Consider the following 16,736-nt stretch of genomic DNA (forward strand, 5'->3'; position numbering starts at 1 on the left):
TTTTCCATTAAATATTTTTGGACCATGGTTGATCACAGGTAACTGAAACCACAGAAAATGAAACTGCAGATAATGGGGGACTATTGTACATACATTTCTCTTTTTTTGAGATATAATTTAGGTAACATAAAATTCACCTGTTTAAGTTATACAGTTCAGTAGTTTTTATTATATTCACAATGCCGTAAAACGATTGCTAATTCTAGAACATTTTTATCACCCCAAAAGGAAATGCATACCCATTAAGCAGTCTGTCATCATCCATCCTTACCCCCAATCCATGACAATCACTAATTTACTTTGTTTCTAAGAATTTGCTTATTCTGGATATTTCATTTGGAGGTATCATAGAATATATGGCCAATTGGACTTCCCTGGTGGTGGACTTCCCTGGTGGTGCACTGGCAGGTGGATTCTTAACCACACAGGTTCGAGCCCTGGTCCGGGAAGATCCCACATGCCATGGAGCAACTAAGCCCATGCACCACAACTACTGAGCCTGCGCTCTAGAGCCCGCATGCCACAACTACTGAGCCCACGTGCCACAGTTACTGAAGCCCACGCACCTAGAACCCATGCTCCACAGCAAGAGAAGCCACTGCAGTGAGAAGCCTGCGCACTGCAATGAAGAGTAGCCCCTGCTCGCCACAACTAGAGAAAGCCCGCGCACAGCAATGAAGACCAAACATAGCCATCCATAAATAAATAAATAAATAAATTTTATTATTTTTTTTGCAGTACACGGGCCTCTCACTGCTGTGGCCTCTCCCGTTACGGAGTACAGGCTCCGGACATGCAGGCTCAGCGGCCATGGCTCACTGGCCCAGCCACTCCACGGCACGAACCCGTGTCCCCTGCATCGGCAGGCGGACCCTCAACCACTGCGCCACCAGGGAAGCCCAAATAAATTTATTTTTAAAAAAAGAATATATGGCCAATTATGTCTGGCTTCTTTAATTTAACATAATATTTTCAAAGTTTATCCATGTTGTAGCATGTATCAGTAGTTTATCCCTTTTATTTATTGTTTATTTAATATTCATTTATTTATTTGGTTGTGCCAGGTCTTAGTTGCAGCAGGTGTGCCCCTTAGTTGCGGCTTGCTAGCTCCTTAGTTGTGGCATGCGAATTCTTAGTTGCGGCATGCGTGTAGGATCCACTTCCCCGATGAGAGATCAAACCCAGGCCTCCTGCATTGGGAGCACGGATCCCCAACGACTGTGCCACCAGGGCAGTCCCAGTAGTTTATTCCTTTTAATGTCTGAATAACATTCCATAGGTACTCCACATTTTGTTTATCTGTTCATCAGTTGATGGGTATTTGGGTCATTTCCACTTTGGGCTGTTATAAATAATGCTGCGATGAACATATGTGTACAATTTTTTATGTGGATTTAATGTTTTCAGTCTCTTGGGTATGTACTTAGGAATGGAATTGCTGGGTCACATGGTAACTCTTTGTTTAACCCTTTGAGAAATTCCCAGCCTCTTTTCCAAAACTGTTATACCATTTTACATTTCATATAGCCTAATGACCTTGACTAGAACCTCCAGTACAATGTTGAATAGAAGTGGTCAAAGTGGACATCCTTGTCTTGTTCCTTATCTTATGCAGGAAATTTTAGTCTTCCACAATTAAGTATGACGTTAGCTGTGGGTTTTTCATAGATGCCCTTTATCAGGTTGAGGGTGTTTCCTTGTATTCCTAGTTTGTTGAATGTTTTTATCATGGAAGGATGTTGGATTTTGTCAGATGCTTTTCCCACATCTATTGAGATAACCATGTGATGTTTTGTCTTTTGTTCTATTAATATGGTGTATTATATTGATTGATTTTTGTGTGTTAAACCAATCTCACATTCTTGGAATAAAACTTCTTGGTCATGGTGCATAATTCTTTTTATACGTTGCTGGATTCTGTTTGCTAATAAGAAGTAGAATCCCTGACACATGACGGTTGAACTTATAATTTTTCGACTTCATGATGGTACAAAAGTGATACACATTCAGTAGAAACCACACTTCAAGTTTTGAATTTTGATCTTTTCTCAGGCTAGCGATATGCAGTAAGATACTTTCTCCTGATGCTGGGCAGTGGCAGTGAGCCGTAGCTCCCAGTCAGCCACACTGTCACTAGGGTAAACAGCCAGTACACTTAGAACCATTCTGTATCCATACAACCATTCTGTATTTCACTTTCAGAATGGTATTCCATAAATTACATGAGATGCTCAACATTTATTATAAAATAGGCTTTGTGTTAGATCGTTTTGCCCAACTGTATGTTAAGTGTTCTGAGCACATTTAAAGTAGGCTAGGCTAAGCTATGATACTCCGTATGTTAGGTGTATTAAATGCATTTCTGTCTTAATGATAATTTCAGTTTATGATGGGTTTATTGGGATGTAACTCCATCATAAGTTGAGGAAGATCTATATTTTTGTTGTAGATTTTTGCATCTGTAGTCATAAGTGATACTGATCTATAGTTCTGTTTTCTTGTGATGTCTGTTTCTGGGATCCTGGTATCAGAGTAATACAGTCCTCAAAAAATGAGTTGGGGAGTGTTCCCTCCTCTTCTGTTTTTTGAAAGAGTTTGTGAAGGATTGGTATTAATTCTTTAAATGTTTGGTATGATTCACCAGTGAAGCTATCTGGAGCTGAGCTTTTCTTTGTGGGTGTTTTTTTTTATTTTAAACAGCTTTATTGAGATTTAACTGACATGAAATATTGTGTAAATTTAAGGTGTACAATGTGTTGATTTGATACACTTACACATAATAAAGTGATTACGCTAGTAGGGTTAGTTAGCACTTCAGTCACCTCACATAATTACCATTTCTTTTGTAGTGAGAACTTTTAAGATTTACTCTCAGCAACTTTCAAGTCTATACAGTATTGTTAATTATAATCACCATGCTGTATGTTAGATCCCCAAAACTTATTCATCTTATATAACTGGAAGTTTGTATCCTTTGACCAACATCTCCCAATTTCCCCTACCCTCCAGTCCCTAGCAACCATCATTCTACTCTTGTTTCTATGAGTTGCGCTTTTTTAGATTCTTTGTGGTAGTTTTTTTTAAATTATTTATGGTATTTTTTTATAATTCAATCTCCTATTATAGCTCTACTCACATTTTCTGTTTCTTCTTCAGTGGGTTTCAATAGTTTGTGCCTTCCTAGGAATTTGTTCATTTTATCTAGGTTATCTAATTTGTTGGCATACAGTTACCCATACTATTCCCTGATAGTCTTTTTTATTTCTGTAAGGTCAGTAGTAATGTTCTCTTTTCATTCCTGATTTTAGTAATTTGAATCTTCTCTCTTTTTTCTTAGTCATTCTAGCCTAAGATTTGTCAATTTTATTGATCTTGTCAAAGAACTAACTTTTGGTGTCATTGATTTCCTGTATTTTTCTATTGTCTGTTTTACTTATTTCCACTCTAATCTGTATTTTTTTCTTCCTTTTATTTGCTTTAAGTTGGTGCTATTCTTTTTCCAGTTTCTGAAGGTAGAAGGTTAGGTTATTGATTTGTGATCTTCCTTTTTTTTTTCTTTAAATTACATGAATGAATCAACAGTTTAAATTTTATTTATTAATTTATTTATTTTTGGCTGTGTTGGGTCTTCGTTTCTGTGTGAGGGCTTTCTCTAGTTGCGGCGAGCGGGGGCCACTCCTCATCGCGGTGCGCTGGCCTCTCACTATCGCGGCCTCTCTTGTTGCGGAGCACAGGCTCCGGACGCACAGGCTCAGTAGTTGTGGTTCACGGGCCCAGTTGCTCCGCGGCATGTGGGATCTTCCCAGACCATGGCTCGAACCCATGTCCCCTGCATTGGCAGACAGATTCTCAACCACTGCGCCACCAGGGAAGCCCCGTGATCTTCCTTTTTAATATAGGTGTACATAGCTATAAATTTCTCTCTAAACATTGCTTTCACTGCATCCCATAAGTGTTGGTATATTATGTTTATGTTTTCATTCATCTACAAGTAATTTTAATTTTCCTTGTGATTTTTCCTTTGCCAATTGTGTATTTAGTAGTGTGCTAATTTCTATATATTTGTGAATTTCCCAAATTTCCTTTTATTAGTAATGTCTAATTTCATTACCTTGTGGTCAGAGGACATACTTTGTATGACTTCAGTCCTTTTAAATTCATTGAAGCATGTTTTATGACCTAATGTATGTTCTATTCTGGAGAACACTCCATGTACACTTGAGAAGAATGCGTATTCTGCTGCTATTCAGTGAAGTGTTCTATAGATGTCTGTTAGGTCTAGTTAGTTTATAGTGTGTTCTGTTTCCTTTTTGATCTTCTGTCTAGTTTAGTTGTTCTATCCGTTATTTAGAGTGAGGTATTGAAGTCTCCATCTATTATTGTTGAATTGCCTATTCTCCTTTCAGTTCTGTCTGTTGTAGTAAGTCTTTTGTCTGATTTCTTTCGCAGCTTTGCTGATTTGGTAAAATGTGTGGTAAGCTTTCCAAGTTTTAGATGCCCTAAAATAATTTCTATTTTTAAAAAAATTATTTTTGTTTATTTATTTTTGGCTGCATTGGGTCCTCACTGCTACATGTGCGCTTTCTCTAGTTGTGGCGAGCGGGGGCTACTCTTTGTCGCAGTGTGCGGGCTTCTCATTGCGGTGGGTTCTCTTGTTGCAGAGCACGGGCTCTAGGCACACGGGCTTCAGTAGTTGCAGCATGCGGGCTCAGTAATTGTGGCACATGGGCTTAGCTGCTCTGCAGCATGTGGGATCTTTCCGGACCAGGGTTCAAACCCGTGTCCCCTGTGTTGGCAGGCGGATTCTTAACCACTGCGCCACCAGGGAAGTCCCTAAAATAATTTCTGTTAAGCAAGCAAGTCTATTTCCAAGACTTGAAAGACCTTAAAGCCACTTCAGGCCTGGAAACTTTTTGAGGGTTTTTTCGGGCATCTTTTAAATCAATTTCATGGTTATTGGTTTATTCACATATTACACTCTTCTTGAGTCAATTCTACCATTTTTATTTTCCTAGAAAAGTGTCTATTTCATAGATATAGTAAACCTTCTAGTGTAGATTTTATATATATATATATCATTCTACTATAATTTTTAGTCTCAGTCACTATAGTTACATCTCATTACTAATTTTATATATTTTAAAAAAATTTTGTATTTAGATTTGCCAAAGGTGTGTCAGCTTTATTGTCATTTTTTCACCAAAACTCTAGCTCTTGGTTTTTATTTCTCCCTTTTTTTTTTTTTTTTTTGGTTAATCAGTTCTCCTATTTTTTTTCCCCTACATCATGAATTTCTGATTTCATCTTCACTACTTTTCTTTGCTTCTATTTCAAAAGTCATGAAATTTCTTTGAAATTTTTTTTGAAAATGAAAATTTTTAAAGCTAGTTTTCCTAAGGTCAGATTTGGCTTCAACATGTAGATTTGGATAATTGGTGTTTTATAATCATTTTCAACATAGATTTTAATTGTGATTTTCTTTTCTTTTTTGGCCTAAGAGATGTTTAGGAGATAATTTTAGAAATTATCATTGGTTAAAAGTTTTTATACAGGGCTTCCCTGGTGGCGCAGTGGTTGAGAGTCTGCCTGCCGATGCAGGGGACACGGGTTCGTGCCCCGGTCTGGGAAGATCCCACATGCCACGGAGCAGATGGACCCGTGAGCCATGGCCGCTGAGCCTGCGTATCCAGAGCCTGTGCTCCGCAACGGGAGAGACCACAACAGTGAGAGGCCTGCGTACCGCAAAAAAAAAAAAAAAAATTTTTATACAATGTTTAAATTTCTTTTTTTAGCATGATTACCTTGTTATCAGAGTATGTAGTCTTTTAAACTATTTTTTAATTTGAGTTTTCTTTTAATATGTGATCAACTTTTTAAAAAATATTTATTTGTTTACTTATTTGGCTGCACTGGGTCTTAGTTGCAGCATGCAGGTTTTAGCTCCCTGACCAGGGATTGAACCCAGGCCCCCTGCATTGGGAATGCAGAGTCTTAACCGCTGGACCACGAGGGAAGTCCCCGTGATCAACTTTTTAAAACTGCTCTTTGTATTCCTAAAAAGAAGGCTTCTGTAGCAGTCAATATTTAGAGATGCAGAAGTATAGCTACCATATCTATTATATTTCTACATATCTCTCACAATATTTTTGACCATTCAGGAAATTTCAGGGCTTCACTTGCCACATAAATGTTTAGGACTTATAACTCCAGGGTAGTGTACCTTTTGTCAGAATATAATGATCCAAGTGGGCGCCTCTCTGTGCACGGGAAGATGGCCATACAGGTGACCAAGTCAGTGCTGTTCGTGTGTCTGGGTAACATCTGTCGATCACCCATTGCAGAAACAGTTTTCAGGAAACTTGTAACTGATCAAAACATTTCAGATACTTGGAGGATAAACAGTGCAGCAGTGTCCACGTATGAACTAGGAAACCCTCCTGATTATCGGGGGCAGGCTTGCATGAAGAAGCATGGTTATCCCCATGAGTCACGTTGCCTGGCAGGTTACCAAAGAAGTCTTTGCCACTTTTGATTATATACTATGTATGGATGAAAGCAACCTGAGAGATGTGAATAGAAAAAGTAATCAAGTTAAAAACTGCAGAGCGAGAATTGAACACTTGGGAGCTAGGAGCCACAGGAACAACTCATTATTGAAGATCCTTATTATGGTAAGGACACTGACTTTGAAACCATCTACCACCAGTGTGTGCGGTGCTGCAGAGCCTTGCTGGAGAGGGTTCACTGACCCAGGTCCAGTCCTGCTGTGGCCCAGGCTTGTCCCCATAGGCCCGCATTCTCAGTGGAGCGACAAGTGTCACCATTCCCTCGCCAAGGCCGCAGCCCTTTCTTCAGTTGACTCACTGTTTCCTACCTTAAAAAATAATTGTAGATGGAAATCAGTTGTTGTGTTTGGTGGAAGAATAAATAAAAATTTTGATTCAGGCAGTTTATGGGGTAAATGTTCTTAGACTAGATGAACCTCCCACTTCACCCCAGTTACAAAAATAGTGGAACAAACAAAATAGTAGAGCAACAAAATAGAACATAATGAAGTAAAACATCACTGTAAGGCCCATTAGCATCTGAGCCCATCGACACTTCCAAGAATCTGCACTACATCTTCCCTCTGTGTGGACGGGGCCCCCTGCCCTGCACTACCTCTTGATGCCAGGGCCTGGTGTCCAGTGATATTGGTGAGAAGTGTTCATACACGCTCACAGTGCACACTTGTGCATTGACAAGACAGGAATGAGGAAGATTTGTGGGATTTATCTTTAGCACCTTCACTCCTTAGTTTGTGTCTGTCTAGTTTATTTCATAAGGAAGTTAGCTTATTTGTTCCCATTTGAACCACTTTGCCTCTGGAAATGTAATTATGTCTGGGAAGAAGGACACTTGTGTGCTGGTTTACCTTAGGTTAGTTTGAGGACCGCACCTGCTTTTACATGCAGATAATTAACCTGAATGTCAAATATAGATCAGCTTAGGTGGGAAAAAAATAATAAGTTGGAAAAAGTCCTTTTATATTGGAATGCTTAAATATTGATATGTTAAGTATTCTTTTATCAGTGGTTAGTTTATAGTCAAATATAGGTAATTTCTGTACACTTGGAGATGACTGATCTAAAATTTGTATGAATATATGTCAGAAAAGATGGTTTTCAAATAAACTGGGGAAATTACAAAAAATATATGTATAATGATCCACTCTACCACTTCATACTTTTTTAGCTTGTAAGTTATGGTACTTGTAACTTGTAACATGCTTTTATTTTTGTATAGATTTGGCTGTTGTGTCTTTATCCAGCCTTTTACTCATAACTTTTCTTTCCTGTTTTAAGATGTAAATTGTATAAACAGTATATATGTAGCTTAATGTTTTTTGACCACCCCTGAGAGATTTTCCCCTATTCCACTCTTTGTTAACAGACTTCCTCAAGATTTTATCTACTTTTTTTGGTTAGCAGAAATGCTTCCTGGTTTTAAACAGTTTGTTGTGTAACATTCTTAATTTCTGTCATTGAAACTTTCATCTTTTTAATTTCCAGTTATTTCCTTGTGAAGGCGGGGCTGTGTGAATTGGGTAACACTAGTGTTCCATCATCATATTCCCATTAAGTGTTCATTGAGTATATACTCTGGGTTAGTCTCCATGATAGACTTGATAGACTTAACATTACAAAAATGAATGAGACATGACCTTACCTTGAAAAAGCTTGAGATAGGTTAAGAAAGAGAACCATAGATACATAAAGGAAAAGAATAAAAGTGAGATGTGTGCAGAAAGTGATGAGAAGATTTTCCTATCAACAAGGCAGCTAGACTAAATGAACAAGTAATAAAACTGACCAACCCAGAAGGAACATGAAAACGAGAATAGAGACATTTTTTATTGGCATTTCCTTACAAAAAGGCTGGGTTTCAGCCCTTTTTTGGTTATAGGACATTGAAGTGTAGTTTTTAGAACTATTTATTGTCCTATTATTTGTAATTGGACTTAACACAATTTAACTGTTATAGAGAGAGAACACTGCATCTTGAATGGACCTTCCTTTACATTTTGTGCTATTGCTTCCTGCCTCCCTGCAGTCAGTTTTGAAGTCGTTAATGGAAAGTTTAGTGGTAGTACCTTCTGAGACATAAGATTTAAGATAACTTCCAGTGTTGTTACTTTGAGGGGAGGGATGAGAAAACTAAAATGCATTAAACTTCTTGAGCAAGTGACTTTCTCAGAGTTACAGAGCAAGTTAGTAGGAAGAACTGCAGTACAATCCATTGCCCTCTTTACTCACCTGCGTAGGATGAGAGGGAGAAGTGAAAGAAAATACGGAATTTACTCTAACTATTTTGACAGTTAGACAGAAACCCTTATTTAATTTAGAAAATTTAAGGCTCAGCTAAGAAAAGGGTTTAAAACCAGTCTTAGGATGAGCTATTTATGTGCTAATTGTAATTTTTTCTTTTTAATTGTGTTAAAATATACATAACATAAAATTTACTATTTTTAAGTGGACAATTCATTGGTATTAAGTACATTCACATTGTTGTGTAACCATCACCATCATCCATCTTCAGAAATTTTTCGTATTGCAAAACTGAAACTCTGTACCCATTAAACAATAACTCCCCATTCTCCTCTACTCCCAAACCTTGTCAGCCACCATTTTACTTTCTGTCTCTATGAATTTGACTTCTCTGTGTACCTCATATAGGTGGAATCATACAGTACATGTCTTTTTTGTGACTGGAATATTTCACTTAGCATAATGTCCTCAAAGTTCATCCACGTGGTAGCATGTATTAGAATTTCTTCCGTCTTGAGGCTGAATAATATTTTACTGCATGTATATCCCACATTTTCTTTCTTCATTCATTCGTTGATGAAAACCCGGAATGCTTCCACCTTTTAGCTGTTGTGAATAATGCTGCTATAAATATGTGGGTACACATATCTCTTCTATACCCTGCCTTTAATTCTTTTGGGTATATACTCAGAAGTAGAATTGCTGGGTCATATGATAATCCTATTTTTAATTTTTTTTAGGGAATACCGTAATGTTTTCCATAGGGACTGCACCATTTTACATTCCCACCAACAGTGCACAAGGGTTCCAGTTTCTCTGTATCTTTGCCAACACTTTATATTTTCTGGGGTTTTTGTTTTTTGGGTTTTTGTTTATTTGAAAGTAGCCATTTTAATGGGTATGAAGTGATATCTCATGGTTTTGATTTGTGTTTCCTTAATGATTATCCATGTTGAGAATGTTTTCACGTGCTTTACTGGCCATTTGTATATCTTTGGAGAAGTATATCTTCAAGTCCTTTGCCCTTTTTTTTTTTTTTTTTTTTTTTGCGGTACGCGGGCCTCTCACTGTTGTGGCCTCTCCCGTTGCGGAGCACAGGCTCCAGACACGCAGGCTCAGCGGCCATGGCTCACGGGGTCCATCTGCTCCGTGGCATGTGGGATCTTCCCAAACCGGGGCACAAACCTGTGTCCCCTGCATCAGCAGGCAGACTCTCAACCACTGCGCCACCAGGGAAGCCCTTGCCCGTTTTTTAATTGGGTTATTTGGGGGGTTTTGTTATTGAGTTGTAAGAGTTCTTTATATATTCTAAATATTATTAACTCCTTATCAGATATATGATTTGCAAATATTTTTCCCACTATGTGGACTCCCTTTTCACTCTGTTGATCATTGTGCTTGTTGTTATTTGTTTATTTATTTTTAAGTCTTTATTGAATTTGTTGCAGTATTGCTTCTGTTTTATGTTTTGGTTTTTTAGCCATGAGGCATGTGGGATCTTAGCTCCCAGACCAGGGATTGAACCCACATCCCCTGTATTGGAAGGCAAAGTCTTAATAAATGGACCGCCAGGGAAGTCCCTGTAATTTATTTTAAAATAAGCAAAGAACAGGACTCTGAACAAATATTCCTGGGACAGTGAGTTTTTATGGACATCCATATGCAGCATATGTGGGGAAAGCAAGAGCAGTGAAATATGAGGTCCTGGGGTCATTGTGATCTTATCAGAAAGATGAAAAGGTAAGAATGAAGACAAAGCACAAGTTTGCCCAGGCCTAGCCTTATATGAGGCAGTTGGGTATAATTGAGAACAAGGAAAATGAGATACAGTGTTCAGAAAATGCCTGTGAGTGATTATTTAAATGTTTAAATGAGCTTTTGCATAGATGAGGCAGTCAAGATGGTTTGGCTAAGCTACCACCTTTATTTGTCAAAAACAGGCACAGTTTAAGACTATCATATGCTTTAATTTTGTTTTATGTGTAGAATTATTCAAATTTACAAGTGATGAATTTCATCCCTGAGACATAAACTGAAGGAAAGAATCTCTGAGAAAATCATCCTGTGGAATTTTTGGTGTTTCTTCCTACTGTCTACTTCCTATTATCAAATATTTGTTTAGCAACCCTGTCAGGAACACAGTCATTACATTTTTGGGGGGTTTGTTTTTTTCTTTTTTTTTTTTTTTTTGGTCAATTGATGCTTTTGGCAGAAAGACAAAACTAATTTCACATCTTTATCCTTAAAAAGAGATAAATTACAATTGGATACATTTAGCAGATGGTTCTAAATCCTTAGAATATTATTAATGCTGCTATAGGTTAAATTTCTGAGGCACTTCATGGATTATCATACCTGTACTTAGCTTCTGTGATTTTGCCTTTTGTTTGATATCAGCAGTCTAGGGCATAGGTCCCTGTTTTCAGAGCCATTCAGGATAATTGCTTCTATACTAAATTTGAAAGTATGCAAAGAGTATTTGCTTTTTCCAAGCTTTATGCTGTTTCTTCCCTTTCTCGCTGGCTTTTTTAAAGTCCTTTTATGCTATGCCTTATGATTGTCCAAAGCCTTTCTTTATGGTACTGTAACAAGTCTGTGTTCTTTAAATTTTTTTTTTTCGGTAAAGAACATTAGGATGTGAACAATGACTATTAAATAAGAATAGCCAGAGTAGAGTATGTAAACACCTCAGGTAGCAAGCAGAATCAATAAATTAGTCAAATAGAAGCCAGACTTTGAAGAACATATCTAGAAAGCAAAAGAAGTGTTTGGAGACAAATATAAGGGAAGAGATGATAAACATCAAGTATATTTCAGAGAGAGTCAGCTTGCTAACAACATGAACTCTAGAAGACAGTACAGATATTTCAAAATTAATTATCTGAAGTATAATAAAGGAAAATTTCTAGACTTTGATTAAGGAAGACTTATCATCAGAAATAGATAAGGCTGATCACATTTTAGATTCTAATACATATTTTGGTTAAAGTTTTATATCTTATACTAAATTTATAATTCTGTATGCTTCCAATCAAGCAGTGAGGGTTAAACAGTATATTAGCTTGTCAAGATTCACAATAAACTATGTTGGAATTTTGATTGAATTTGAATTATATTTATGGATTAATATGGAAAAATTTGACATCTTATTAAGGTTTCTAATACATGAATGTGGTCTATTCTTCATTTATGTGGGCTTTCTTAACTGTTTTATAAATCTCTGTACATTCTTAGGTATCTTATACTTTTTGTTGCTGTTGTAAGTGAGTATTTGTTTTTAAATTATGTTTTTGTTTTGTTGTCCTTTAAAATATATATGGAAGGGTAGATAACGAAGACAAGACATTTCTGAACAGTAAGAACAAGATGGTGGGACTTGTCCTATCAGATATCAAAATGTAGAATTGTTCAAGTAGTAGTTAATAGTAAATTAAGACAGTGTTTGGCTCAGGGAGAGTTGTACTGACCAGTAGAACAGAATGGTTACCCAGAAACTGGTCCACAGATATATGGACAAGGGTGGCATTGCAGGTAGGGGAGGGGGGATATGGAGAGAGTATTTTTAAACAATGCTAGCATGATTAGTTATCCATATAGTATCCATATGGATCCCTATTTCATACTATATACAAAGATCATTTCTACATAGATGAAAGCGTAAAAAGCTTTTAAAGCATATGGGGAGAATATATTGTATCCCTGGAGTAGGGAAGAATTTTCCATGACAACACAGAAAAAAACTAGCCATGGAAGGAAAAATTGATAAATTTTAGTATGTTAAAATCAAGTGCTTCTGTTCAGTTAAAAAATCCTTTAATGAACTTGAAAATATAAGCCACAACCTGAAGGAAGTTGCTACATACAGAACCAGCAAAGCTTTAGTATACAGAATGAATCAATAAGAAAAAGACAAATAGCTGGATAGTAAAATAGGCAAAAAGACATGAACAGCCATTTCATAGAAGAATTACATAAGGCCTATAAATATAGTTAAAGATGCTCAACCTTATTAGTAGGGAAATGCAAATTAAGATCATAATGAGATTGCCAAAAATTAAGAGATTTTCCAGTATCATATGTTGGAGAGGATGTGGATCAATAGGAATTGTTTTTTGGCCATTATCTGTGTTTTATTAGACTCCGTGATTTTTTATTTTGAGTATTTTTTTTCTTTTTTTTTATTGAAGTATAGTTTACATTGCTGTGCCAATCTCTGCTGTGCAGCAGAGTGACTCAGTTATACACATACAGACATTCTTCTTTAAAATTCTTTTCCATTATTGTTTATCCCAGGAGATTGGATATAGTTCCCTGTGCTATACAGTAGGACCTTGTTGTTTATCCTAATAGGAATTCTTTTATTAATTGTTTTTAAATTTTTTTATTTATTTTTGGCTGCGTCGGGTCTTCGTTGCTGCCCGCAGGCTTTCTCTAGTTGTGGTGGTTTCTCTTGTTGTGGAGCACGGGCTCTAGGCACGCAGGCTTCAGTAGCTGTGGCTCGCGGGCTTAGTTGCTCTGCAGCATGTGGGATCTTCCCGGACCAGGGGTCGAACCCGTGTCCCCTGCATTGGTAGGCGGATTCTTAACCACTGCACCACCAGGGAAGTCCAGCAATAGGAATTCTTATATACCACTGAAGGAGTATAAATTGGTCAACCACTTTGGAAAACAAATTAGCTTTATGTTGTGAAGTTGAATTTTGCATACTTTCTGACTCAACATCTGTAATCCTAGAGAAGCTCACACGTGTGTACTAGAAGATGTGTACAAGAATATTCACACCAACATGATTCATAATAGCAAAAAAACTTGGAAGTAACCCAAATGTCCTTGACAGAGAATGGAAAATTAAATGGTGGTATATTGATGTAAAAATATTAAACATTAAAAACGAATGAACTACAGCTATATATTGGTTCCTTTCAATGTAATTAGGCTAGCTTTGCAATGATCAGTGTCAAAAAATAATAAAGCAACACTTAGTCATTCTTGAAAAAAAAAATTACACTGAATTCCTGCTATGTGCCAGGCACTGTTTTGGGTGCTAGGGATTTAGTAGTGAATGAGAATGGACGTGTTTTCTGTCCTCATAAAGCTTATGTTTTAGTTTAGAGTGGGACAGATGACTAAGCAAGCAAGCAAAGCAATCTGTAATTTAATGTAACCATAAGAGATATGGAAAAAGATGAAGCAAGCAAAGAGGATAGCATATGATGTGATGCTGTGTGGGTGGGTGTTTCTGCACAATCAGGGAAGGGTTTTCTGAAAATGTGACATTTGAGCAGAGTCAAATGTTCGAGAGGAAGGAGTCGTACAGCTCTGGGGTAAAAGTTGGAATGAGCTTGGCATATTCAAGGAAGAGCAAGAAGGCAAATGAGGCTAATACAGAATGAGCTAGGGCTAGGGGCAGAAGGGCGGGAGATGAGTTCAAGGAGGTAGACAAAATTCCTATCATGGGTCTTACAGCTTTAGCAATGAGTTTAGAATTTTTTAAAATATGGAAGGTCATGGAAGTGTTTCGAGCAGAATGACATGATCTGACTTATGTTTAGGATCTGAAGAATTGATTGTTGGGGGCAGAGGTAGGGGCTAGGGAGGTGGATGCGAAGGGCCCAGTTAGGAGCCTTTTGTAGAAGTTTAGGCATTAGATGATGGTAGAGTAGACCAGAGCAGACAGAATTGGATGTAGAAAGAAATGGTTAGTTTGTTGATATATTTGAGGGGGTATAATTGAAAGAAATTAGTGTTATTGAGACATATCTGTATGGGAGAGAAGTAAATCAATAATGACTTCCAGTTTTCGAATAGGAGCAGCTGGTTGGACAGTGATGTCATTTACTCACATTAGAGAATACTGAAAGATAAACGGATTAGGCCATAAGATTAAGAGTTGAAATGCCTATGAGACACTGAAGTAGGTGAGTCTGACGCTCAAAAGGGAGGTCTGGATTTTGGGGGTAGAAATATGAGACTCATCAGTATATAGATGGCATTCAGAACCATGAAACTGGATGAAATCACCAGGGGAGTAAGTCTGTGTAGAGAAGAGGAGCTGTGAAAAGAAGACTGAAAAGAAGTGGATGGTGAGAAAGGAAAAAAAATATATCAGGAGAGTGTAGTATCCTGGAACTCAAGAGAAGAAAATGTTTCAATGGGCATATTATATAATAGAGAAATATATTTACAATGGAGAGTATAGATATCAGGTTAATATATTACAAATGAATAGTAAAAAGACAGAAGCCTATAGAGAAATGCAAAAGTGATATGAATAGGCAATTCACTGAAGGGTAAATCCTAATAGCCGATACACCTATGAAAAGATGCTTAACCTCACCATTAATCAGGGAAATGCAAATTTAAAAGAGCAGAAATGCCTAATGCTGTCAAAGATTGGAAGGGAGGTCATTTTCATATCTTGGTGGAAAAGTGAATTATTATAACCTTTTTTGAAAGCAGTCTGGCAATATCTATTAAAATGAAAAATACCTCTAATATATGATCCAACAGTCTCACTCCTGGAAATCGTATCTCATGGAAATAGAAGCATCAGTGCATAAAAATCTAAGTATGTTTGCTGTAGCCTTTTTTAAGGGCAAAAACACTAAAAATAAGGTAAATTCCTTATTTAACATTCCTCAGGAAAAAGTTGGGTAAATTATAGGTTATCTAATTACTGGATTATTATGCAGTCATTAAAAATAAATGAGTTAAATCTATGCCAGTTGACTTCAAGGACTTTTAATAATGCAGAGAATTTGATAAAATGTGATTCATTTTGTGTGCATGTGTGTGTGAGAGAGAAACACCATAGTCACCCCCCCCAAAAAAAAACACTTCTGCCTGTGTATAAAATATTTGTATATTGGGCTTCCCTGGTGGCACAGCAGTTGAGAGTCTGCCTGCCGATGCAGGGGACACGGGTTCGTGCCCCGGTCCGGGAGGATCCCACATGCCATGGAGTGGCTGGGCCCGTGAGCCATGGCCGCTGAGCCTGCGTGTCCAGAGCCTGTGCTCCACAATGGGAGAGGCCGCAGCAGTGAGAGGCCCGCATACCGCAAAAAAAAAAAAAAAAAAAAAAATTGTATATGAACATGGAGAAAAGCATACTTTGCTATGAATAGCTATGTCTCGATATTCTCAGGGGGATTGGTTCCAGTACCTCTGCATATACCAAAATCTGCAGACACCCAAGTCCTTCATATGTAACCTACACACATCCTCCCATATACTTTACATCATCTCTAGCTTACTTTTAATACCTAATACAATGTAAATGCTGTATAGTTACCAGCACTTGGCAAATTCAAGTTCTGCTTTTTTGGAATTTTCTGGAATTTTTTTTCTCAAATAATTTTCATTCCACGGTTGGTCGAATCAGCAGATGAGGAACCATGACTACAAAGGTTCCAACTGTAATCATTACCTTGGGATAAGTAGGTCTGAGAGAGGTTGTAGAGGTAAACCTCCACTCACCTACCACTCAATATGTGTACACACACACACACACACACACACACACACACACACACATCTCTATTTAAAAGAAAAAGGATCTCCATGATAAAACAGCTTCTGTGACATATCCCATTTATGTAAAATATATGTGCATGTATATAAAAGACATGAAAAGATAGTCACCAAAATGATAATCTAAAGTATAATTCATTTTTTTAAATAAAATGCTAAATTGGGATATACTTGTCATCATTTTTTTTCTCCTTTCAATACTGGTTCAGATGGAGAATCTTGATATTGATCAGATAAATTCAATTTTCAGATAGAATAAAGATAATTTTGAAAAAAAATTTACAAGATTATTATCATTTTGTGCTCTTTACTAACTTCTGTTTCAACATCCATATTTCTTTTGCAGTCTTAACAAACGGTTTGTTTTGGATATAAGCTAAATAATATTGAGGCAAAGAA

The 16,736-nt window shown here is 37.2% G+C and overlaps 1 protein-coding gene and 1 pseudogene across 3 annotated transcripts in view; both read left to right on the top strand.

The window, feature by feature from the left end:
• Nucleotides 1-16,736, top strand: part of HDGFL3 (HDGF like 3) — a 75,007-nt gene that overhangs the window by 14,727 nt on the left and 43,544 nt on the right. The gene's annotated exons all lie outside the window — the stretch shown is intronic.
• Nucleotides 6,237-10,094, top strand: LOC307182645 (low molecular weight phosphotyrosine protein phosphatase-like; annotated as a pseudogene). Its single transcript has one exon. The product of its transcript is annotated as a low molecular weight phosphotyrosine protein phosphatase-like (transcript).

Source organism: Stenella coeruleoalba (assembly GCF_951394435.1).
Source record: "Stenella coeruleoalba genome assembly, chromosome: 2".
NCBI classification, from domain to species: Eukaryota; Metazoa; Chordata; class Mammalia; order Artiodactyla; family Delphinidae; genus Stenella; species Stenella coeruleoalba.